Below are 25,119 nucleotides of genomic sequence, written 5' to 3'. Positions count from 1 at the left end.
TCATTACTTTTTTTTTCTAACACCTTTGCATGAAATCAACACCAGCAGTTAAAATGATGGTTGCTTTTTGGACTGTAGTTTTCACAGAAATAATACTTCTTGACAGAACTACTGACTTAGGTTATATAATATCCATGGTCATGGGCTTTTTATGCATTCAAGAACTTAATTAATTGCATGTTATTGTTTAATTACATTGTGCCAAATGCCTATAATGCCCTCATGCTAATACATATCTTAATTGGTTTAACTTAATTTACAAATTCCTTAAAAATTAATATTTGTTCAAAGCAAATTATTTATGACATCACAATTATTTAATCAACTCAAGATATTACTGAAAAAGTAATAACAGATCACATATTTAAGTAGGCATATGAAAACAAAATAAGCATTATAGCACAGTAGATAGAAGGCCAGTCTTAGAAGTAGGTCCTGCCTCTGACACATACTAGCTGCATAACCATGGACAAATGACTCAGGCAAGTCCACGATGACAAATTACAGAGAAGTTGTCCATCTGTACTTGAAGTGACTTTATAGACTATCTCTATGGGTCGTTAGTCCAGCTCTATGTCATAGCCAGGATGACAGACATTTTTCATCCGCTTAGTTTTTCCAGTGTGGATAGGGTAAACTCGGTGATTCGAGTTTTCTCTTAGGAGGCTCTGCAACATCCCAAAGTTTGATGGGATTCACACAATGTTATTCATAGACAGGAGCCTCTGGAGGAGCTCACCATCTATAGGGAATCCCTCTTCAATCTGAACTTTGTGCCAGACTTCCTCCATGAAAGTGCCAAATACCTCTGGCCAACACATTTTGAGAAGGGGAAACGGAAAAAAGGAAATAAGCATTTACATAGCATGGCATTATGCTAAGCACTTCACAAATACTATCTCATTTGATCCTCACAACAACTCTGTAAAGTAGATGCTGTTTTTATTCCCTTTTTCCGTGTGAGGAAACAGAAGCAAACAGAGGTTAAGTTGCCCAAGGTTGCACAGCTAGTAAGCGTCTGTGACTGGATTTGAACTCAGGTCTTCTTGACTCCAGGCCCAACACTCTATCCATTGGGCCACCTAGCTGACAGCATTGGCCCCAATTTATATCTCATTTGATATTAATAATCAGAGGATCATTCTGTTGTTTGGGAAGCAGAGTAAAGTGGCAGGACTGCTGGACTTGGAGTAAGAAAATTGAGGTTCAAATCCAAGTTCTGCTATTTATAATCTGTGTGACCTTCTACAATTTATTTAACCAGTCTTTATTTCAGTTTCTTCACTGTAAAACAAGAAGACTGAACTAGATGATTTCAAAGGTCCCTTCCAGCTCTAATTATATTAGCCTATAATCAATCTGGACTACTACGGTTACATCCTTTAAAGAATATTCAAATGATTTAGACGTGTCTGAAAGTACCTTTTTCAAAAAGCACCTTTTAAGCTGTATTTCACTTTACAAAATAAATGCGTTTTGAAAGGCAATTTTTAAAAAATTAGATGAAATTACATATCCACAGAGTACTAGGTAGCATTCATAATCTCTTCAAATTTCATTAGTTTTGTCTATATGATGGATATTGTTGACTGATAGATTCGATATTTTTCCTTAAGAAATTTTATTTTGAATTTTTGGATTTGGATTTATTTGGATTATTTTGGATGATCAGAGATTTACAATAAATGGCCAAAAAGTGTCAAAAACCAATTAAACTCTCAAGGTTTCCATAATTAAATACAAGAAGAAACATTTAGTGAATACACACTGTGAGATCAGCATTATATTAGGCACTAAAAGAGAAAAAAAAAGCATTAGATATTCTCCTTCCCTTGCTGAATCTTATAATTTCTTAGTGAGAGAGAGGTAATATTAACACATTAAATAATCAGAGAATGCTATAAAAGAAAACATATGATTGTGACAAATTTTGTGATACTGATCACATGCAACAGAAGTTCAAAGAAAAGAGAGGGTTGGTTAACCATCTATATTGAATCAAATAGAATTTGATTCTTGATACTCCCAGGTCCTGATGTGCAACCTAAGAAGTTTTCTCAAGTCACTATTATTTTCTCCTACTGTTATTCTTGCTTTATTATATTTTTACATATCCTTTCCTTTGGAGAAAAAAAAGACACCTTAAGAAATGATTTCACGAAATGATCTAGAAGATTATAATGCCTCCTTAAATTTTGGCCTCCAAATATTCATTTTCTTTGTCTTCTCCCAATGGCAACTCAACACAGAAATGGAAGTAGAGTAGCATGATACACTGATTTGTGGAAATCCATAAACTTTAGGAAGGGGAAAATAATTGTCAAAATGAGAAATGGGGTATGCAGTGGGAAGTCATGAAGACCACTGGTGGAACTAGAAGAAAAATTTTAGATGAAGGTCACAAAGCTAACACAGAAGAAAGGATGTGATTGTGTTGGGAGATTTCAACTATTCAGATATTTATTAAGAGGTATTTCTCTATTAAAACTAGAGCGAATGATCAATCCTTAATTTGACTCACTAATAATTTCACTTTTAAGAATCAATAATTAATATATACTCAAGGGTTGCTATGTTCCAGGCATTGTATCAAGTGCTTGGGATACACACACAAAAAAGCAAAAACAATCCCTTCCCTCAAGGAGCTTACATTCTAATAAAATATATAACATATATAAATGGACACATACAAGATAACACATAGAATAGATGGAAGGTAATCTCCAAGAAGAAGAGGAAAGCCCCCAGGAGAAGGTAATTTTTGAGCTGAATTTTGAAGCAATCCAGGGATTCTATGAAGCAGAGGTGAGAAGGGAGAGAGAGCCTGCACAAAGGCACAGAAATGAGATACAACAAAACATTATCCCCCCAAAAGCTCTGTCATTTTAAAGAACAACTCATTATGATTCAATAATTACAAGTAATCTCAAAGTGCCATAAAATTTATACCATCTTTATTATCATGAAGCTTTTGACTTAGTTCTGCACTTAACAGCTTATTCACCTATTGTAAATACACAAAAAATACAAATATAGTGAGTACACTATGGCATTTGATGTTTACATGGAAAACTGTGCTCTATTTAAACTATACCACTATCACAATGATGTCAGGAAAAACTGCTGTCGTATATGGTACTTGTAAGTTTCTTAGCATGTATGTGTTGGCCACTATGGCTTGACCATAGAATTACAATGTGTAAGAAGGCTAGAAAGGCAGAATCCATCTGGATCTTATTTTAAGGAATAAGGAAGGACTGGTTGGAGAATTAAAAATGATGGGAACCTTAGAAGGCATAGGCTTTGCCTTAAGAGTTTAAAAAAATAAGGGGAATAGCAGACATAGTCTGCTATGTCCCCTAAATATTATGTAAAAAGAGTTCAAAACTGGAATAGCTAGGATTCCATGAGATTCCAAAAAGGAAATTAGCTCAAGTGGGATAAGAAGCATCAAGAATGAAATTGTCATGACAAGCATCACAATGCCAAAGAACAGGAAAGAGGTAGGGATTGGGGTATAGGTTGGGAAAGGTGTCTTAAGAGATTATCATGGTTGAACTTAGAGCTCATTGGCTAATTCATTTTTAAAAGCTATGGAATTAATGAAAAATTATTATTAAACACTTACTATGTGCCCAACATTATGGCATTAAGTCCTAGAGATCAGACTGAAAAAGTGATATTGTTCCTGTCTTCAAGGCACTCACTCTAATTGGGGAAGTAACATATGTAAAAGTTTATTTATTAGGAAGATGGAAAGGCAAGGAATTCATAAGAATAGAGCAGTGGAAAAAGGTCCAGGGGTCCTTAGGGTATATAAGTAGACTAAATGTAGGGCTCCAAGATAAAGTCTGATGGGCTTATCTCCATCTTAACCAGAAGGATCATAGTTGGTGTCTTTTAGCTCACTCAAGTGCTATTAGCAGCCTTACAACTTTTGCTGCCCAGTCAGGGTTGGGGGAAAAGGAACCCCCATTAGAAGTGGTTCTCTCCCCCAGAGGACACATGGGATATCCAGGTGACAAAAAAGAAAGAAAGAAAGAAAGAAAGAAAGAAAGAAAGAAAGAAAGAAAGAAAGAAAGAAAGAAAGAAAGAAAGAAAGAAAGAAAGAAAGAAAGAAAGAAAAAGAAAGAAAGAAAGAAAGAAAGAAAGAAAGAAAGAAAGAAAGAAAGAAAGAAAGAAAGAAAGAAAGAAAGAAAGAAACATGTGGAACAGAATCCAGAAAATAAAAGCATAAACAGAAATTCTAGACATCCTCAATCAACAATTAACAAAAACCAAAAAGTTGTGATAACACAAAGCAATGCAAAGAACAAAATAAACAATTCAACATCAATCAAAAACTTTACTAAGAAGGTTTGAGAAGCAAAGAAATCAGAGGAGAGAGAGAACCTCCAAGGGAAGATATGGAAAATTCGTGGTCATAGATAGCATTAACAAGAAGGCCCACACAAAGAAAATGGAACTTGGATCAAGGGCAAGGCAGGAAGCTTGAGTTCTATTTACATAATGAATGACAGCATAGTAACATCAAGAAAGATGACTAAAATGGGATTTTTTATTTTGCAAAATCAGCAGACCTAGAGAAGATTCATAATTATTGGCTCAAACTCTTTACAAAGGCCAGTGACTTACTAGCAAAGTACTTCACCATCTTCCTCTCAGATACAAACCTGATTCCATCTTTCTTAATAGAAGGTATTATATACCTAGTACCTAAGGATGAGAACACCAAGAACCCCTCCAAATACAGGCCAATAATGTGCTATATGTACTGTATACAGAGTATTCACATCTTGCATTACCCAAAAATTCTAGAATATTTATGAGAAAATAATACATTAACTGAAAAGCAAAAAGGACCAAAAAAGTCTCTAGGCTTTAAAGAACAACTCATTATTGATTCAGTAATTATTGAACAAGCCATCCAAAAGTGCCATCACCTTTATACCACCTTTATTATCACAAAGCTTTTGACCAATTCTACATTTATGGCTTATTCACATATTTAAAGCGTATAAAAAGAGCTAAATATATGAGTACACTGTAACATTTGATGTTTACATGGAAATATCAAGAACATTACTACAGTATATGATACTTTTAAGCCCAGTATGGTTCTGCCTGGCATTAAACCTATCATTATCTCTCCCAAAGGGAACTGATTAAGAATTCTAAGTCAGAGAGAGTTGTATCGCAACATCACGCTAATCACTTCCTATACATGGATAACTAAGTGACGTAGTTCCACCAAAAAAAAAAATTCCACACTAAAAACTTCATTCCACAGTAATGATATGAAAATGCCATTTGGACTCAATTAGTGTAAACAACTCTTCATGTGTGCCAAGGAAAATAGAAACTGAAGGCTGTGAGTTCATATTCAGAGCTCAAATAGAGCTAATGAATATAGGTATATCTTTTCTAGGCACCACACATCAAGCACACAGCTGTCAAGTAGGAAACTGGTTGTGTAGGTCAAGAAACTTACTGGCAGCTTAAAATCAATGCTAACGGGGAGAATTTACAATGATTTATACATTTTGTGTTACCAGACTTAAGGCACACTTTTGGAACAGTAAAAAGGATGACAATTAATTTAGAAAGTATCCAAATAAGACTCTTTATAATATCAACTAAACTCAATACTCATCATCCCAAAGGCAGAAGGGTTACCACTTCCATATCAAGAAAAAAGGAAGATTAATAGAGGTGCTCAAATTATAAGATAATTAGGTTAAAAAACTGACAGAAAAATATTTCTGGAACATACACAAGTTCACAGAACAACAGGTATATGTCATTAGATTTGTTGACTATAATCAGTACTGGTTTACCTCCAAATGCAGCCTATAAAACAACAAAGATCCAGGAACCAAGAGGCCCTCAAAGTGCTATCCATATGATGTCAACCAATACCATGTCAACAGAGAAGTGAACCAAATGGCTGGGTTGTTGAGATCTGTCAACATGTATTATTATTATTATTATTATTAGAGTTTATTATATGTATAATATCATATATAATATTATAGAAATGTACAGATTCATGTAATCACCAAATAAGACCAGGTGATGGCTACTGGAAATTAGAGAAAGGTAAAAAGCCCTGAATTACTTATTAATGAAAATTATGCAAGAATATTATGGAAACTATTCAATATATTACTGCAGAACGCAAAAAGTTATAGTCTCCTAAAGAGCTACAGCAAAATATAGTTAAGCAACCAAAAATATATAGAAGTTTGCTCTCCTTCATAAATTAACAGATGAGAAATCCCCATGCTACAAATACAACCTCCAAAATATCCTTGAAATTTCAAAAAACACATTGTATTGAAACTAGAGCATTATCATAAACAAAATTGCTGCACACAATTGCAATGACCTATAAGAATATTAAAATGTATTTAATAGATGTCAGCATGTTCTGGATTCATAATTTCCAAAACATGAAATAGAAAGCTCTCAAAGTGCAGTACCCAGTGAAGTAGAGGGATACAAGAGGAAATTAAGGCAATGTAAAAATAAATCAGTAAAAATCTGTTAAAGTAAAAAATAGAAACCTAGTTGAAGAAATAGAAACCCTGTTATATACCTGGATGACCAGTAGTATGTCAGTGGTCCTGGTAGAAATAGAAAATTATGAAAGAGTTCAGGTGGGAAGATAATCATTTCCATTTTGGACACATTGAATTTGAGGTTCCATAAGAAATTCAGGTGGTGCTGCTGTCGGCTACTGAGGTTGCCTTGAAAATGCCTTCACTGAATCTGCAGAAGATTACCTTTACATTCCGATTTTTTTAATCTTGCCACAAAACACAATCACTTTGTCCATCTGATCCATAGTCATAATATTAACCATAAAAAAAAATTAGTGGAATAGCAATTTGCCTCAGCATTGTCTTTCTCTGAACTCCATCCAACATAGGACTAGAAAAATGAGGAAGGGGAATTTAATAAATAATTGAACAAAAAATATTTTTAAAAAATAAAGTAGAATCTGTAGAAAAAAAGGAAGAGGGGGACAGTAAATGGGAGACAGTAAAAAGTAGTTCCAATTTTTCAAACAGGAAAGAAGGGGGATTGTTCAAATTATAGGCCAGAGAGCTTCAAATAAATTCCTACTAAAATTCTAGATTGGGATGATAATAGCCAATAGTATTTATATAGCACTTTAAGGTTTATGAAGTGCTTTATAAATATCTTATCATCCAATGATCCTAAGGGGTAGGGGGCTATTATTATCCTCATTTTACAGATGAGAAAACTGAGGCAGACAGAGGTTAAATGATTTACTCAAGAGTCACACAGTAAGTGTCTGAGGCTAAATTTGAACTCAGTTCTTTCTGACTCTAGGTCCAGCACTCTATCCACTAACTGCCCCAAGGAGCTATGATTTCATGGGGGTAGTAATTTCCTGTTAAGCAAACTTCCTTTTAGAATGCAGGATGGTACCTTCTATTGCCTTAAAGAGTTGCCTAAAACTCAAAGAGTTTAAGTGACTTGGTTGTGGTCACACACACAGGCAGAGCATGAACACAAATCTTCCTGACTTCAAGGCTGACTCTCTAAAAAAATTCTAGAGCTGTCCAAAAATAGAATGGCTTATAGCTCAAGACATAGTGAGTTCCCAGTAACTGGAGATCTGGGACTAAACGACCGGCTGTTGGGAACACTGTAGATAGGATTCATGATTTAGGAAGGGATAAGACTAATGTAACAGTTCCACTCCAATTTCTAAGCTTATTAGGTTATAAATATGAGCAATGATAATGGTCAGGAATTTCATTTAAAACAGGAATATAGTGAAATGTTTTAATTGACTACTTACCTAAATGGCACTTGGATTTCTGAAGCAATGATTTTATTTCTTGAAGAGTGGAGAGCTAAACAAACATTTCACAACAGCTTGGGCTGTTTACAGATTATACTAGGGTTGGAGGCAGTAGTTTGAAGTAAAATAAGTAAAGAAGGTGGAAGTATAATATATATTACAACTTTAAGACATCCATCTTAAACCTGTTAGTTTCTCAATGTCTCTACATCCCCAAATTTAAAGTCTAAGGAATCTTACTATCCTGGGATGTGAGACCATAGCCAGGTTTGCAACTATGACTACGTAAAGCTTAGAATGCAACACCAGAGCAGATGATGATGATGATGATGATGAAGAAAATGATGATAATGACAGCTAGCATTTATACAGCATCTATTATACGTTAGGCACTGTGTGAAGCGCTTTACAAATCTTATCTCATTTGATCTCCACAACAATCCTGGAAGGTAGGTGCTATTATTATCTGCTTTGTACAGCTGAGGAAACTGAGGCAAAGAGGCTAAGTCATTTACCTAAGGTTATACAGCCAAAAAGTTTTATGAGTCAGGATTTGAACTCGGATCTTCCTGACTTCACACTCCACCACACTTCTGTCACCTCTTAAAATCTGGAACTGTTTTAAAAATGCTAATATGTAATCCAAGACCATACCAGAGCTTAATTGATAAAACTGATAAATTTTAATTGATCTAAATTAATCTAGAATGATAAAAATAAAAGCTAGTATATAATGCTTTAAGTTTGCTAAGTGCTTTATAAATATTATCTAACTTTATCCTCATATAAATCTTGAGAGGTAGGTGCTATTATTATTCCCATTTTACAGATGAGGATACTGAGGCCAATGAAGGTTAAGTGACTTGCTCAGGGTCACAAAGCTGGTAAGAGGCTGAGGCTTGCATTTGAACTCAGGTCTTCCTGACTGTAGGTCCAATGTTCTATCCACTGTGCAGGTGAGACATCTTACTTTTTTTTTTTTATGGACAGGCCAAAGAAGGGTAGGAGAAAACAAACATAATTTCAGGTCTTTTCAAGAATTTCTGTCCATTATCACAAAGGCATAAATGATGATATTTAATAGATGTTAAAACTTGCACTCTCTAAAAAAACAGTCAGTCTAATTTGTGGTTTACTCTGAAAGATAATCATCAATTAGCTTAAAAAGACCCTTTATTACCTTAAAAGACACTTTAGTACCATAAAAATATTGATTTTAGACCTTTGGCTCCAAAACTCAGAATAAGCACTTACAAAATTAAAATTCATTCTTTCCTTCTTCCTCCCTCCCTCCCTTTTTTCCTTCCTTTCATCCTTTCTTTCTCTTCTTCCTTCCTTCCTTCCTTCCCATTCTTCTTTCTCCAGCATCCAACAATTCTTCCTCTCTACTCACAATTTAGTTCAGGCCCTCATCACCTCCTGCCTAGGTTTCTGCAGTAGCCTCTTAAGCAGTCTCTCTCTCACAACATCCTCCATGCTGCTGTCAACATGATTTTCCTTAAACACAGACCTTATTAGGTTAACCAACTCTATTGGATCTCAATTACATTTAGGATAAAATAATAACTTCTCTCTTTAACTTTTAAAGCTCCAACCCACCCACTTCACTTAACCTACATAACAAAGGAATACACAAAACAACTGTGTTGTTCAGTCCTCCTGCCAACTTTTCCTGACCCTGTTTGGGGTTTTCTTGCCAAAGATACTGGAGTGGTTTGCCATTTCCTTCTCCAGCTCATTTTACAGATGAGGAGACTGAGGCAAACAAGGTTGAGTGACTTGCCCAGGGTCATACTGCTAGTAAGCACCTGCGGCTGGATTTAAACTCACAAAGATGAGTCTTCCTGATTCCAGGCCCAGTGCTCGATACACTGTACCACCTAGCTGCCCATACAAAATAATGCTTTTACACAAGTCAAAATGCACTAAAATGCAGACATATTAAACACTGCACCATGATAATAAACAGAATTATTAAATGAAAGGTAAAGTTAATGATAAAGTATGCACAGTACTGTAAAGTTAACAAAGGTGTGAAATATGTTGCTCCTTCCCCACCCATTGCACCTAGCACTGATGGTTGGCTGGGCAACATTTTTTATGATGCTATTAAGAGTTATATGTGGGGCAGGTAGGTGGCGCAGTGGATAGAGCACTGGCCCTGAAGTCAGAAGGACCTGAGTTCAAATCTGGCCTCAGACACCTAACACTAGCTGTGTGACCCTAGGCAAGTCACTTAACCCCATTGCCTACCCCCCCCAAAAAAAAGAGAGAGAGAGAGTTATATGGAATTTTTTTTGAATTTTTGAATTATTTGGATCCATTTTTTCAATACAAGAAAAAATTCACTCAAATGAACTGCTTCTCTCAACTGTTTTATTGTGAACCTTTTCGGTTCGACCTTGGTTTCTCAAGCTTCCCTGTCTTCTTCTGCAATCTTTACGACTAGCAGCTCTATCAGATCCTCATTCAGAAGCCTTATTTAGATGTCTTTCAGAATCTTTATGTAAAGTTGAATTTGTAAAATGCAAGTTTTTGTAAAACAAGAACTGTCTGTAGACATACTTGTTGTCTTCCTTATCAGAATGCAAGCCCCTTGTGAGTAAGTAGTATTTCACACTCTATCCGTATCCCCACTCTCTAGAAAAGTGCCCAGCACAGAGTAGGTTCTTTATACTTATTGTTTAATTGCCCAGGAATGACTGTATTAAACTAGAGAGGTCTCAGTTTAAATAGATGATCATAGTTGGGGGGGAAATACTACACAGTTATTGTCTAGTTTCTTTCTTTTTTTTGATTAGGCAATGGAGTTAAGTGACTTGCCTAGGGTCACACAATTAGTGAGTGTTTGTTATGTGTCTGAGGCCAGATTTGAACTCAGGTCCTCCTGACTCCGGGGCTGGTGCTCTATCCACTTTGCCACCTAGCTGCCCCTGCTGTCTGGTTTCTTAAGTCAATGATATTTTTTGCACTTAATATCACTACACAAATAAAGCTTAATTCAAATTAAAAATGTATTTTATTCTTTTAAGTAATGGCAACATCATTTGTTTTAACTATTAGGATAATTTTTAATTATGAATTTCTTATCAAAATCTTAGAGCTGGAAGGAACTTTAATCAGTGTGGTAGAGTGAAAAGAACTCTGGATTTGGAATCAAAAGATTCAGGTTCAAATCCCACCATAACCATCACTGTGTGACTTTGGGCAAGTCACTTAACCGAGCTATGCCTCAGTTTCCTCATCTGCAAAATGAGGGGTACAGATGACATAACATCTCAGGTCCCTCCTAACTCTGAATCTGTGATCATATGTATAGTCCCGACTCCTTCATTTTACATTTGATGGAACCCAGGCTGAGAGTTCTCACAGCTAACACAGTGTTCTGATATTACCAGGTTGCTGCTGTGATTCCATGACAGGCAAGTGAACTGGATTTAAGTGAGAGAGGGCTGTGCAAAGTCACCAGTGTCACCAGTTGCTTATTTTTCAAATCTATGCATTTTGAATGGAGTTTGAACTAAAAATTCAAACAGAAAGAAAAACTGCTTATAACGGCTTCATATTTAAAAATATTAAGCTTCTCATTCTCTCATTTCTAAATATACAATTGGCATAGGAAATGTCTGCTAATATGACTTGGATTCTCCTGAGCAAATTATTCACACAAAATGGGAAGAAAACATTTAGAAATGGATCCATAGCTCATTATATTATAGAAGAAATAGAAAATGAACTTAAAGGTCAATGCATTACCAAGGTCTACCTATAGAATAACTATTCAAGTTAAAAGGATGGGAAACAAGTCATCATATTGCACACAAAAAGGATTCAAGAACAGTACCATAAAGAGGACCATATCATCAGTTTATTCCAGTTCTCCCTCTTTAGGACAGTGAAGCAGCAAATGCTTGCTATGAAAATTCATTTTTTCATGAAGTCGAATAATGTTAATGCTTAAAGAGAAGAATCCATAAGAAGAGCAGATAAGGCAATGAAAAATAATGCATGCTGTCAAAGTGAAGCCAGGTTATATACCTTATGCCAACATAAATTATGAGAGGCCTTTGTTAGACGCTCAAAGAAATGAACTCTATGTCCCACTTTGTAGGTCCCTGAAATTTCTCTTACGTATCCACATGACATTCCATCTCTCAGCTCCAGGCATTTCCTCTGGCTGTCTCCCATGCCTGGAATGCTCTGCCTCCTCAGTCCCCTGGCTTCCTTTACATCCCAATTAAAATCCCACCTTTCACAGGAGGCTCCCAAACCCTTTTAATTCTAGTGCCTTCCCTTTTTTAATTATTTCCATTTTATCCTGTATGTAGATTGTTTGCATATATTTGTTGTGCATGTTGCTCCCATTAGATTGTGAGCTTCTCAAGGGCGAGGACTGTCTTTTACTTCTTTTTCTATTCCTAGCACTTAGCAAGATGCCTGGCACATAGGAGGTGCTTAATAAATGTTTCTTGACTAACCAACCTAATATTAAACTTATGGAGACGTCCCTGTCCTTACATATTGGCTCCTATGTTCTTTCACAACTGACTTTATAAGGAACGTAAAATGAGAAAAGAAAAAAAAATCACTTTGCAGGCATCTGCTTTCCTAGAAAGAAGATCAATGTTATGTTATGCATTAATAATAAAGAACAATTTTTCATACAGAAGTAAATATAAAAATGCACAATAGAATATCTTAAACTAGATGACATTCCTTTGGGGAAACTGAACAAAAGTTCCTTTATTTCATCTTGAATGAAAATATATCTTCTATTATGTAGTTTATGATATACAAGCGCAGCATAGTCTACTGAAAAGAATTATAGCAATACCTGGATTCACATCCCACTTCTACCATATATTGGTTTTAGAACCCTGTTTTAGCCTCTTGGTAGCCCCCAGACAACTACAGTTGTTGAGAAGGTACTGACCTGCATTGGTGAGAGAAGTTTCTTCAAGAGAGATCTCCTCATACCAATGAAATTAAAGACCCAGTCTATCCTTATAAGTATTACATAATTGTCCACCACCAAGAATTCCTTGAATAGCAATAGCAAAGGAAAAATAAGTAGTCCATAATGCAGTAATTCACCTCTCAGAGAAAGTTCTAACCTTTAATTTGGCAAACCAAAAAAATGTTGTTTACAAATGTCAAAGATTTAATAATACAAATAGAACAAGAATTTCAAGTGGCATATTACTTTAATGCTCCATTATTCTTTAACTTAAATATTTGGGTTGAGCTATGTTACTGGTCAATGGGAATAATAAAATCACATCACCTAGAAAAGCCAGTTTCTTTAGTGTTTTTGCAGATCCTGATTTTAAAAATCAAACCACCAGCTTTCTTTTGCTCATGAAGTAATCCCATGGAAATTCTTGAGTGACTATTACTTAATGAATCATAGTGCAGAGTGAAATCACAGAAATTACCCACGTTCTTTGGGGTCAAATTCTGTATATCCTCTCACATGGCACTATGCCTAGGAAAGTACTTAATTATTTTTAACAATATTCAAAAAATGTCCTCCAGATATATTAGTGTTCCCAACCTCGAAATTCTGCCTAGGGTCTTACCCTAGGATATTAAGACTCTACTTTCCTTTTACTCTTCCCTCTTTCAATCCCTGCCCCACTCCTGTCTTTATAGCTTGAATTTTTTTTTTTAAAGAAAAGCATTCAGGGAATTCGGTAGAAAATTTTTTTAAAAAAATTACACTTTAAAAATAGAAAATTGACATTCCGTTCAAGTTGCTTCTTTAATATTTTAATTTATATTTTCCAATTTGAAAGCTATCAAGATGTCTCATGGGAGAAAAGGAAATGGGACATCCTTCTCTACACTTCAGTTATTTTCCCTGCAAAGCACCCTGTGTTTGTTTCCAAGTGTCCGTCATCCTCCTAAACCATCTCACTAGTTTTCAGGGGCCATCCTTCTTCCAACCTATTCACAGTACATACAGGTCTAGGTTTCAAAAAGAAGAATAAAAAGAGAAAAGGATAGCTCTGGTTCCTAGGGTGGTACAGTGGATAGAACACTAGCCCTGGAGCCAGGAAGTCCTGAGTTCAAATCCAACCTCAGATCATTTAATCTGTCTATTTCAGTTCCTTCAACTATAAAATGGAGATAATAATAGCATCTACCTCCCAGGGTTGAAGTGAGGATCAAATGAGGTTATTTGTAAAGTGCTTTGCAAACCTATACAAACGCTACCTCTTATTATTGCTGCTCTTATTCAATTATATGACATAATGCTCTAAAAGGCCCACTATTCTCATCATGGCAGACATGACGCTCCACAATACCGTGTCACATAGTAGGTCTTCAGAGTTTCTTGAAGGAGTTAAGAAAAAGTCTGTGCCAAGAACTGAACCGTAGGCCCTTCTAACTGTATGCCATTGATAAGAATGTCAATGATGGAATGAGACACTATCATGATGAATTTAAGAATTAAATCCTGTTGACAGCATAGGAACTGTTACGGGTGGGGGAAAAAAATCATCACACAGAACTGACTTTGAAAGTAAAGGGTGACAACTAACCTTTAGCTAAATCATATAGCCTCCTCACCACCATCATTCTGAATTTATTTCTTTAGCATATGTGTACCCCATACAGTTTTAACTTCCTAAAATAGGAAAATGCCTACACGTGATCTTTTACTACTGTTCTGAAGAACAATATGCTGACATCTTTGGTCTCCTGCTTAGATCTGATGTGATGTGATGCGGTGCCAGCCAAAGTAACACAGTCCTTTCCTCTCTACTTAAAGCCTTAAACTTGTTGGCAAGTTTGCAATCTCTTCCTCCATCTCCTTTCCTGGTAAAGGAAACCCCCAGCTTGCATTTTATTATTATTAACAACAGCTCACATTTATATTATGCTTTATGGTTTACAAAGAACATTGCCTTAGCAAATGTGCAAATATTAGCCCGATTTTATAGATGAAGAAGCAGGCTCAGAGGAGTTGTGACTTACTTAGTCACATAACTAGTAACCATTGGCACAGACTCTAACCTAAGCGTTGTAACACTTGTTCTACTCATTCTACGCCACACTGTATCTCCATTTTTATCATAGCAACAACATCAGGGACATTCCTATTAGAGTGTTAGCCAGCTACCATGAGGGGCAGGTTACACAAAGTTTCGGATCTCTCTCTCTCTCTCTCTCTCTCTCTCTCTCTCTCTCTCTCTCTCTCTCTTCTCTCTCTCTCTCTCTCCTTTTTCTCTCTTTTCCCTCATTCTCTCTCTCTCCTCTTTCTCTCTTCCTTTCTTTTTCTCTTCCTTTTTCTCCTCTTTCTCACTTTCTCTCCCTCTTTCCTTTCTCCCTTCTTCTTTCTCCCTGCCTTTCTCTCTTCCCTCTTTCTGTCCCCCTCTCCTCTCTTCTTCTTCTCTCTCCTTTTTTCTCCCATCTCTTTCTCTTCCTCTCTTCTCTCTCCCTTTCTCTGTCTTTTCCTTTTTCTCTCCTTCCTTCCTCCCTTTGTCTCTTCCTCTTTGTCTCTCTCTCGCTCTCTCGCTCTCTCTCTCTCTCTCTCTCTCTCTCTCTCTCTCTCCTTTTTCTCTCTTTTCCCTCATTCTCTCTCTCTCCTCTTTCTCTCTTCCTTTCTTTTTCTCTTCCTTTTTCTCCTCTTTCTCACTTTCTCTCCCTCTTTCCTTTCTCCCTTCTTCTTTCTCCCTGCCTTTCTCTCTTCCCTCTTTCTGTCCCCCTCTCCTCTCTTCTTCTTTCTCTCTCCTTTTTTCTCCCATCTCTTTCTCTTCCTCTCTTCTCTCTCCCTTTCTCTGTCTTTTCCTTTTTCTCTCCTTCCTTCCTCCCTTTGTCTCTCTCTCTCTCGCTCTCTCTCTCTCATTATTACTTTAAGTGAGCAAGATTTTATTTTAAAAGCAATCTATTAAAAGCTGATACTTGATGTGTCCCATTTATCAGAACCAAAAGCAACATGTACATTATAAGCATATTTTTAAAATAATGTTTTAAAATGAGTTTTTAAAAATGAGAGGTAGAGGAATATAGTCTATAGAGAGCCAGCCCCAGTCAGGAAGACTTGGGTTCAAGTCTTGGTTCTTGGGTTTGAGTTTTGATGGTAATGACTATGTGGTCCCTGGGCAAGTCACAACCTCTCACAATGCCCACAGGGCAGCTCTGAGATGAGGGTCAGTCAGTCAATAAACGTTAAGGGCCTACTATGTGCCAGGCATCGTGCTAAGCACTGAGGATATAAAAAGAGGCAAAATATAGTCCCTCCCCTCAAGAAGCTCACAATCTAATGTGGGAGAAAACAAGCAAATATGTTATCAACAAGTGATATACGGGATAAAAAGGAAATAACTAAGAGAGGGAAGGCACTGTAATTATGGGTTGGGAAAGGCTTCCTTTATAAGATGGGATTTTGGTGGGGGACTTAAAGGAACCAGGGAAGTTAGTAGTCAGAGCAGAGGAGGGAAAGCATTCCAGGCACGGGGATCAGCCAATGCTGGAGATGCAGAGTCTTGTTTATGGAGCAGCCAGGAGGTCAGTGTCACTAGATCTAAGAGGACGTGTGGGGGAGTAAGAAGACTGGAAAGGAGGGAGGAGGAGGAGCCTAGGTTATGAAGGGCTCTGAATGCCAAACAGAAGTTTCTGTATGTGATCCTGGAGGCACTGTTGTTTATTTGGGTGAAGGGTTTGGGCAGGTGGGGTAACATGATTAGATTTGCTCTTTAGGGAAATTACTTTGGTAGCTGAATAGAGACTGGACTAGAGAGGACAGAAACTTGAGGCAGGCAGACCCCCAGGCAGACTACTGAAATAATCTAGGTATTAGGTGATAAGGGTCTGTACCATATTGGTGACAGTGTCAGGGAAGAGAAGGGGGATTATTGGAGAGATGTTGCAAAGGTGGAATGGCAGGCCTTGACAACAGACTGGATATGAGAGGCAAGAGATAGTGAGGAGTAAATGGTAACCCCTAAGTTGGGAGTCTAATTAGTACCCATGTCTGATTTAAAGCTTTACATCCTCTCTTCCACCCCTCCCTGTTCCCCCACCTCTCCCTAAAACAGTACTTTAGTCATAGTAGATACTCAATAAATATTTGCTGAATAGAATTGATATCAAAAGGTTCCTCCTTGCCCTGAAGAATAGACTTGGGATTTCCCACAGTAGGAAAGTCCCTGCTACTTAATGAGTAATCACAGGGATTTCCAGGTGGCAGGTTTGGAAGGAAAAAAAAAGAGAGCAGCAAGGTGCTGATCACTGTCTTTGTCTCCTCTCCCAACACTCTTAGCACACCCTAATCAAAGGATCATTTCCCTACTTTCTAGTCAAAGGGAAGAAGCCAATTTTCCCTCCATCATCCCCTATAATGGGGCCAGTATTCCTTCCTCCCATCTAAACCATGGGAAGGTTTTACCTAAAAAAAACAAAGCTGCCCCTGGGACCTGGTTGGCCCCAGCTTCTCTGATGCAGCTTCCTGGTCATCTACTAAAGTCATAAAAAGTCCCAGTCACATGGTCCTCAAACTTGGTGGATTTCTGAAAACTGCCTGTCACTACATCCTTCACCACATTCTCCCCTGAAGACAAAAACACTTCCTCGTGGAGATTCAGGGGACTCCTCCAGAGAACATAAGGGGCCACTGTATCCTCGCTGCATACCCTTGCAAATTAAACCTCCTTTTGTCAACTGTTCAATGACTGGTGAGTCCTTCATTTTTGTCCTATTATTGAACCTAAACTAAGAGAGTGATACTGTTGGAGTTATCTCCAACATTCCTGTCTTCAGGGTCCTAAAGAGAATAAGGCCATATCTGATTTGCTTTGGGGAAGATAGAGAGATAAGTAGAAACCATGTTCATTCTGAGACTCCTAGGGCCATTTTGTACCTGATCCAAAATATATAGCAATACCTCTGAATCAACTGTCCCCCTGGAGTCCTTTCAATCAGGCTAGAGTACATTGGATTTCTCTAGATCAGCAGCAAAGGCTGAACCCAATCTTTTCCGATCTTATACTACAGGGGCTGGGCTAAAATTGGACTAATCTCACTGAGAAGTATGTCAGTCAAAGACTCAGGATTCTATATCTACTACAAACAGGAATTCAAGATGATCAGATGCCTACTTATTAATCCCACTCAAATTTCACTTGCACCATGATTACATTTCTGGCTTTTCTCTGAGTTTCTTTCAACTCTAGAGGGGGGCCCAGTCAAGTATTTGGTGATATGGAAAGACAGGCACAGTAGGCATTTGGAAAATAGCTACTATGTAGTTTCAATGAAAATGGCTGGAAATTTTCAGTGAGAAACTCGGAATTCAACTCAAGACTTCGAAGATCTTCCTTGTACAATCTATCCTCACCCACGCCCCAATCTCAGTGGTAACTAATATTACAAATCTGGGGTTTAAGTCATTTATTTGCAATAGACTTTCATATATTTTGGAACTTCCATATAGCTTATGTTTTGGTAATAAGCAGGAAGCAACAACAAATTTCTTAAAAATATATCCCAAAGCACCTATTAATTTCTCACCATGAATTTACCATATATAATTCAGTATTCAAATAAGTTCTCAGTCTGCTCTGTCTTCCTTTTTGACTTAAAAGAGAGTCTACTTCTGTTTGTCTTCCTAGAAAAACAAATTATCCCTTACTAATATTAGGATAGGATGGGAGAAAATTTTTTTCCTCCTCTGAGAACACCCAATATAGGTTTTCACTGTGAACATACTTCTTACTTTGGTAACTACTGAATGTAGATGTCCAGATGCCTCATCTTAAGATAAGAGACCTACAGTTCATAGAGATGAACTGACCTCACCAAAAAGTCACTCGGAAAATTAGTGACAGCCAGAATTAGAACCCAGGTCTTCTGACTCTTATCCCAGGGTTCTTCCCACTATGGCTATAGAAGATGTTAGGATATGAATACATGCATTCTGATTGTGACCAATGCCAGTTCACCTGACTTGTGATAAAATAGTTACATCTGAAAATTGTACTTTTATGTCACACTCACAAAAAACCAAAAACATGAATTCTATTCCATTTTTAGAATTTAATGAATTCTATTCCATTTTTGTCCTTAGTACAGTGCCTAGAATTTAAATCCTATATAAATGCTTATTTCCTATTCCCTCATTGCTTAATTAGGAAGGTCAAAGTAGGATGAAAGTCTGCTTTTGAGCTTGCAGGAAAAATATATGATGAGGAAAATATATAATACAAGAAGATAAACAACTTGTTTAAGGGAAATCATCTTTATGGAATTTGTATTTGTTTAAATCAACTTTGTTATACAAACAAAAAGAGAGTTTGCATTTTTATTAAAAATAGATACCAGCACATGTATTAGTACAACTTTCTCTATTTTGTTGAAAATGTTCCATTGACAATTACTAAAATTTTTTTACAATATTTGCAAATATTTACAATGGTATTTTTGCACACTGAGAAATTTTCTAACGCACAATTCTCAACTGTTTTCCAAATACTACTCATTCCTTTATGTCCCAACTATTGAGTTCTATCTTCTACAGGAAGCCATCCCCAAAACCTCTTAATTATAGTGCCTCTCCTCTGTTAATTATCACCTATTTATCATGTATGTAGCCTGCTTTGTATATATTTGTTTGCATATTGTCTCCCCATTAGATAGTAAGCTCCCTGAGGTCAGGGACTGTTTTCTGCCTCTTTGTATCCCAAGTGATTAGCACAGTGACTGGCAAATAGTAGCTCAATAAATGCTTATTAAAATTGATTGATTCCTAATATAAAAAATTGGCCATTATAAATATAAAGCTATTTCCACTAAAGGAAAAATAATTACAGTTAGAGAGAATATATGGTTATGCCAAAGAGACAATGCACTTAATTATTCAAGGGACCAAGCAACTTAATGATATTTTGTTTTTCTATGTGTGTGTGTGTGGGGGGGGTCATCACTGTTTAATTTAAATAATTACTAGACTATGTTGGGAAAGAGGCTTTTTCATCTCCTGAGGATACCTCAAAGTAGGTTTCGCTGTACTATTCATACTCCTTTAAACCATAATTTCAAAACAGTGAGATTTTAAAATTTTGATAAAACAGCAAATGTGTTCATAATAGTAGGAATACAATTATAAGATCATAGATGGTTGGTTTAATTGTTTTACGTACCTCTGGGTTTTCAAGTTTCTGTGCTTAATCACATTTCTTCACTCGTATTTTCTTTTATTTTCTGTTAATTTCTGGCAACTCTTACCCTTAGCTTCAACAGTGCCACCCGTAGTCCTATAGGAGAAGAAAAAAACTATTATCTTTTTAGAATCCTTTTACATAATTATAGAACAAATAGCAAAATAACTGATCTGATATTAAAGTTCCTATCATGGGAATGATAATTTATTAATTTATTATATATAATATACTACATAATTTTTTTATTAAGTGCCTCTTACAAGCCAAGCACCTTACTTTGTTGTTCAGTTGTGATTCAGTTTTGTCATGTCTCTCTCTTTGTGAGCCCATTTGGGGTTTTCTTGGCAAAGATCCTGGAGTGGTTTGCCATTGCCTTCTCCAGATAATTTTTTTTTAACAGATGAGGAACTGAGGCAAACAGGGTTAAGTGACTTGCCCAGGGTCACGCAGCTAGTTAAAGGTCTGAGGCCAGATTTGAATTTAGGAAGATGAGTCTTCGTGACTCCAGGCAGGGCACTCTCTCTAGTTCACCACCTTAGCGTTTTATATATAACTCATTTGATCCTGACAACAAAACCTGTGAAGTAGGTGCTATTTATGATCTCCATTTTATAGTTGAGGAAGCCAAGGCAGACAGAGGTTAAGTGACTTTACCCACAAAAGGAAGATTGATTTATTAAAATGCTCAATTAGACATATTGAAAAAAGATATATTTAGCCTCCTAATATGCCGTATATTAGTAATTAGATACTTTAAAAATAACTGCATAAAAGAGTTGTTTACAGAACATGGTTGCACTTACATTTTAAGGCATTTCACAACTTAGTTAAAATTAAGATAATTCTATCACATCACTTAATTGATAGTTTGAAATATTGTCTCATGAAAATTGAAAACATATTCATCCATTACTGACAAATTCGTTTTAAAATGGCTGTTAACAAATTAATTCCAATCAGTACCATAAAATTTCCCCCAACCCCCAAAGAATGTCACTAAATCATGTAAATTAAGCATTTCTGTGGCTCCATTCTATTTTAGTACAGGTATGTTTCACTCTATCAGAGAAATGGGGAATAGGTAAATTTATAAAAATCAGAAGCAACTGATACATAAGCAAGGACATGTTCCACATTATTCAGTTACTCTGTCTATGGTAAGTATTACTGCACATGTCGCCAAGAAATTACACTGGAAGGCCATGGAGATGCAACCCTACTCAAGCTCTGTGAGCTTGGTCCCTTAGGAGTCACATAAGAAGTTGCAAGTAAGAGGTACAAACGTAAACTGCACTTAATACCATCAAAACTAAATTATCTCAAGTTAGAAAAGCAGCATTTTCATTACCACTGGAGATGATGCCCCCTTTTAAGCAACAACTTACTTTTTTAAAATGTATTAGATTTCAAGGCACAACAGAGAAATCTTTACAATAAATTCTCTCCTCTTCACCCCACCCCCTTCTTCCTTCCAAATTTAGAATTAATTCCCGATTGTCCAACACTGCCTACAGGTACAAAAGGCATCACCTTTGAGGAAAAGCAAAACAAAACAAAACAAAACAAAAAGCCTGCCAGGAAAAAGGGAGCGCAGACGGACCTCACCCAAGAAGCCATAAAGTGCCCGTAGCACCTTCCCCAGGCTCAGGGCGCACATTATGTGGGACTCCAGTTAATGCAGCCGGCTGTTAGTGTTGTTTGGAAAGTGGGATGGGAGGAAGGCATCACCCCAAACTTAATATTTTGAAATTGCTACCCCCAAGGCTCCTCAAATCAGAGAACCGCTGGAGAGATAGTGAAAAGCAACGAGGGGTGGGTTGCCTCGCTTGCCTTAAAAAGGTGGGAGGCACTTTCTCCACACTTCCTTCCTCCGCACACCTCCCCACCTCGGCTGTAACACCTGCCCGCGCACACACCGCACACAGGGAAGGAGGGAAGGAAGGAAGGAAGAAAGGGAGGAAGGAAGGAAGGTGCTAAGCCAAAGAGTCTGTGCCCCAGCACAACCAAGAGGCGCCGCTGTCCAAGCGCTGGAGCGCAGCCCACCTGCGCACACCGGCTGCCTCCCCAGCAACGGCTGCCTGCCTCCTCCTGCCGCAGCCCCCGGGCAGCATGCCCCTCCTAGGGGCTCTCTTCCGCCGTCGCTCCGCTCTAAGCCAAGGGGAGCAGCTTCCCTTCAGGGCCCCTGCAACCACCGCCAAAGGATTCCCGGGCAAGCGCCCCTCTGCCCACACAACCGCCGCTGCGCCCCGAGTTGCACGTTGTGCAACCCAGCGAGCGCTTCTGCAGCTTCTCTCTTCCTCTTCCTCCTCTTCTTTCCCCTCCTCCTCCTCCGCCCAAGTGAGCTACCTAGAGGGCGGGTCCTGCCCACAGTAATCCTAGCCCTAGAGCGAGCCCCTTCCCACCCTTTCCTCGCCTGGCACCTACCCTCTCTCTTCCTGGCGGAGGAACCAAGGCACAGGACGTAGCTTCCAGCGCGCTCAGGCGTGCAGCTCCCCGGCCAGACGGGTGGAGAGGATGCAAACACAGCAAACATGCCCCCGGTCTCCTGCAACACAACCTGATAGCGCCGCGCTCTGTGGCTCTGCCCCTCCGCTTGCACCTTCCCTGCGCTGGCCCCGCCACTCCCCACCCCCTTTTCCTCTCGCACCAGCATCCTCCCCTGGCAGTGTGCTCTGTGTGCACACGCTGTCTGGCCCACCTGTCAGGGCTTCCGCCCTGCTCCACCCACTGCTTCCCCTCCCTCCTTCTTTGTAGGAGAATATTCAGAGCCCACCAACCACTCCGCAGCCAGCCCGAGAGCCCGCCTGCCCGCCCACTCAGCTGTGCACCCAGGAGAAGGGCGGAGGCACCCCACCCAGCCTTGGCTCTCAGCTCTCTTTCTCCCTATTGCCCTCTTCCTCTCTCAAGACGGAGCCTTCCGTAGTCTCAAATAAACTGAAGGTTGGCTCTGCCTCCTTTTGATTGGAGTGGAAAGAGTGTGTCTCTTAGCGGAGGAGAAAAGAGGAGGGGGAGCTTAATGCTGCTGATGATTGTGGTGGTGGTGGTGATAATGGTGAAGAAATTACCATGTAAACTGTTCCTGTACAAGTTTCTGCCTGTGCCTTTCTTCTGTTACATTGATAAATGTGATCTGTTGCATTTATAAAATATTCCAGGTGCAATTTTGAGTGAGGTGCATTTGTATGTATTTTTAAAATTTTTGCAGTTGAGGGGTTGCGGAGATTTTAAATTCAACCCCTGTGGGAGATTCAGGTTTCTAAAAAGTTTTCCCTAAAATGTTCATTTATATAACCACGATTTTGTTTTTTTTGCCTAGCAAAATAAAAATAACAGAACAGCTGTGTTTTGCAGAAACAGATCTTACAAATATGTTACTTGAAATGCATTATAATTATTTTAATTAGGGTTTGGGGGGGTTAAATATATTTTAGTGATCTTAAAAAGAATATTGACTTTGGAACCAGTGTTTGAGATACTTAAGCCTTGGTGTGTGCTACTTGTCATAGTTCTAACATTTCATTTTAATAGAAATCATTAACTGATGTAGACATTTTGAGAAAATAGATCTACCCATACCCCTCCCCCACTTTAGGATCATATTTGATTTTTAGATTTGATTTAGAACTGTTTTGTTAAACACTGGAGAAAAAAATTTTGTATTTTTATTCATTTGCTTAGTAATATTTATTTCATTATTTTTCCGCTTGACTATAGTTTTCTTTGTAATTTTCTTTTAAATAAGATTTAAGGCCCCAAGCAGAAGGTTATTCGTATTGTAAAATGAGGTACAAAAATTAATAGTAGCCCATTCTCAGGATGGAAAATTTTAGACTAACTAGTGATTAACAACTTCTTTGTTTGGTGTTACCACTGCTATGTGTTTAACTTGATACTTGAAAACTGACGCTTTAAAAAAAAGTTCATCAAACCAAGTCTTAGTTACTTCAGTATCCAGCACATAATCAGTGTTTAGCAAATATTATTTAAATTCTGAATAGTTCATTGAATTCTAATGGAAATTACTTATGAAAGGAGTACATATATTTTTCAGGCAGAAGAAGATACAAATAACATTCTTAACGTAGAAATTTAAAAGCAACAAAAGCATTCACTAGAAAATGGTGTTCAATCACTGCCTCTCTTCAACCATTGGCCAAAGGCTAAGTAATTGCTTTGGTTTCATAGATGTGCTTACTTTTTTCTCCTTTTGATAGCAGTCAGGAACAAAAATAATGCTCGAATGCAGTGTTTTGTTCATATTGCTTAGTATTTTCATTCCTTGATCATTTATTGAATATCAAGCCACACAGTAAAAATCATTATTTAAAAAAATTATTATTTTAAAATCCAAGTAAATGTCCCCAGGTGAATTTAATTTCAGATTTTGGATTTTGATTGTATTTAAACTTAGATAAAATTAAAACAAGAAAGGATGCTTAATAACAGATTCTCTGCTTGTCTCTCAAGATGTGCATTCATTATGATACTCAGTACAAAGTGACCTTTGACTTACTTTTATGTAGATTTGATACACTTTAAAATATTGCCTGATTAGCTGCCGTTTCTAATGTGTTCTTGTGTAACTACTCTATGAAACAATTTCTCAAAACAATGGGGGAGATAATCATAGAAAAGAAGGAACAACTAACAGTGTTGTTCTCCCAGAAGAATGGTTTATTTTTCTTCCTATGTTGCTAAACATGATTCTTGAGATAACTTGGAGCATGGGACAATGGCAAGAAAGGTAAATCTGGAGTCAGGAAGATTTAGGTTCAAATGTTACCTCTGTCACTATTTTTGTGACTTCGTACAAGTCACTTCACCTCAATTTCCTCATCTTAAAATGAGGGGGTTAAACTTGTTGACCTCCAACATCCATTCCAGGACTAAATCTATGATGCTCTAAACTATTTACATTGAACAGTGAAATTATAGTCCAATATCCTGCTGGCCACCATCTTCTTCCTCTGTTATTAATCTTCTCTGATATTTTTATTAAGGTTCAGTCTAACTTAATAGCCAGAAGGGTAAAGAATACTTTTCTAAGTAATGTTTTAACAGGGAAATTATAACTGGGTTTTCAAAAAATTTGAAAGGGTCTGCAGTTTGTAAAAACAA

The 25,119-nt window shown here is 37.5% G+C and overlaps 1 long non-coding RNA gene across 2 annotated transcripts in view; it reads right to left on the bottom strand.

Moving 5' to 3' along the window:
* Nucleotides 1-22,601, bottom strand: part of LOC110214932 (uncharacterized) — a 120,660-nt gene extending 98,059 nt beyond the window's left edge. Inside the window, exons 1-2 of one of the 2 annotated variants that reach the window (XR_013482866.1) lie at nt 22,426-22,601; nt 19,981-20,094 (exon numbers count right to left, since the gene is read on the bottom strand). This is a non-coding gene — a long non-coding RNA (uncharacterized LOC110214932). Of the gene's footprint in view, nt 1-19,980; nt 20,095-22,044; nt 22,317-22,425 lie in introns of those variants that run through there. The other variant, XR_013482865.1, reaches the window with a different exon arrangement.
* Between the last annotated feature and the right edge of the window lie 2,518 nt (nt 22,602-25,119).

Source organism: Phascolarctos cinereus, unplaced genomic scaffold, assembly GCF_003287225.1.
Source record: "Phascolarctos cinereus isolate Bilbo 61053 unplaced genomic scaffold, phaCin_HiC Scaffold_726;HRSCAF=1367, whole genome shotgun sequence".
Lineage (NCBI taxonomy): Eukaryota > Metazoa > Chordata > Mammalia > Diprotodontia > Phascolarctidae > Phascolarctos > Phascolarctos cinereus.
Note: the sequence above shows the minus strand (reverse complement) of the source record. Positions and strands in the feature narration are given on the sequence as shown.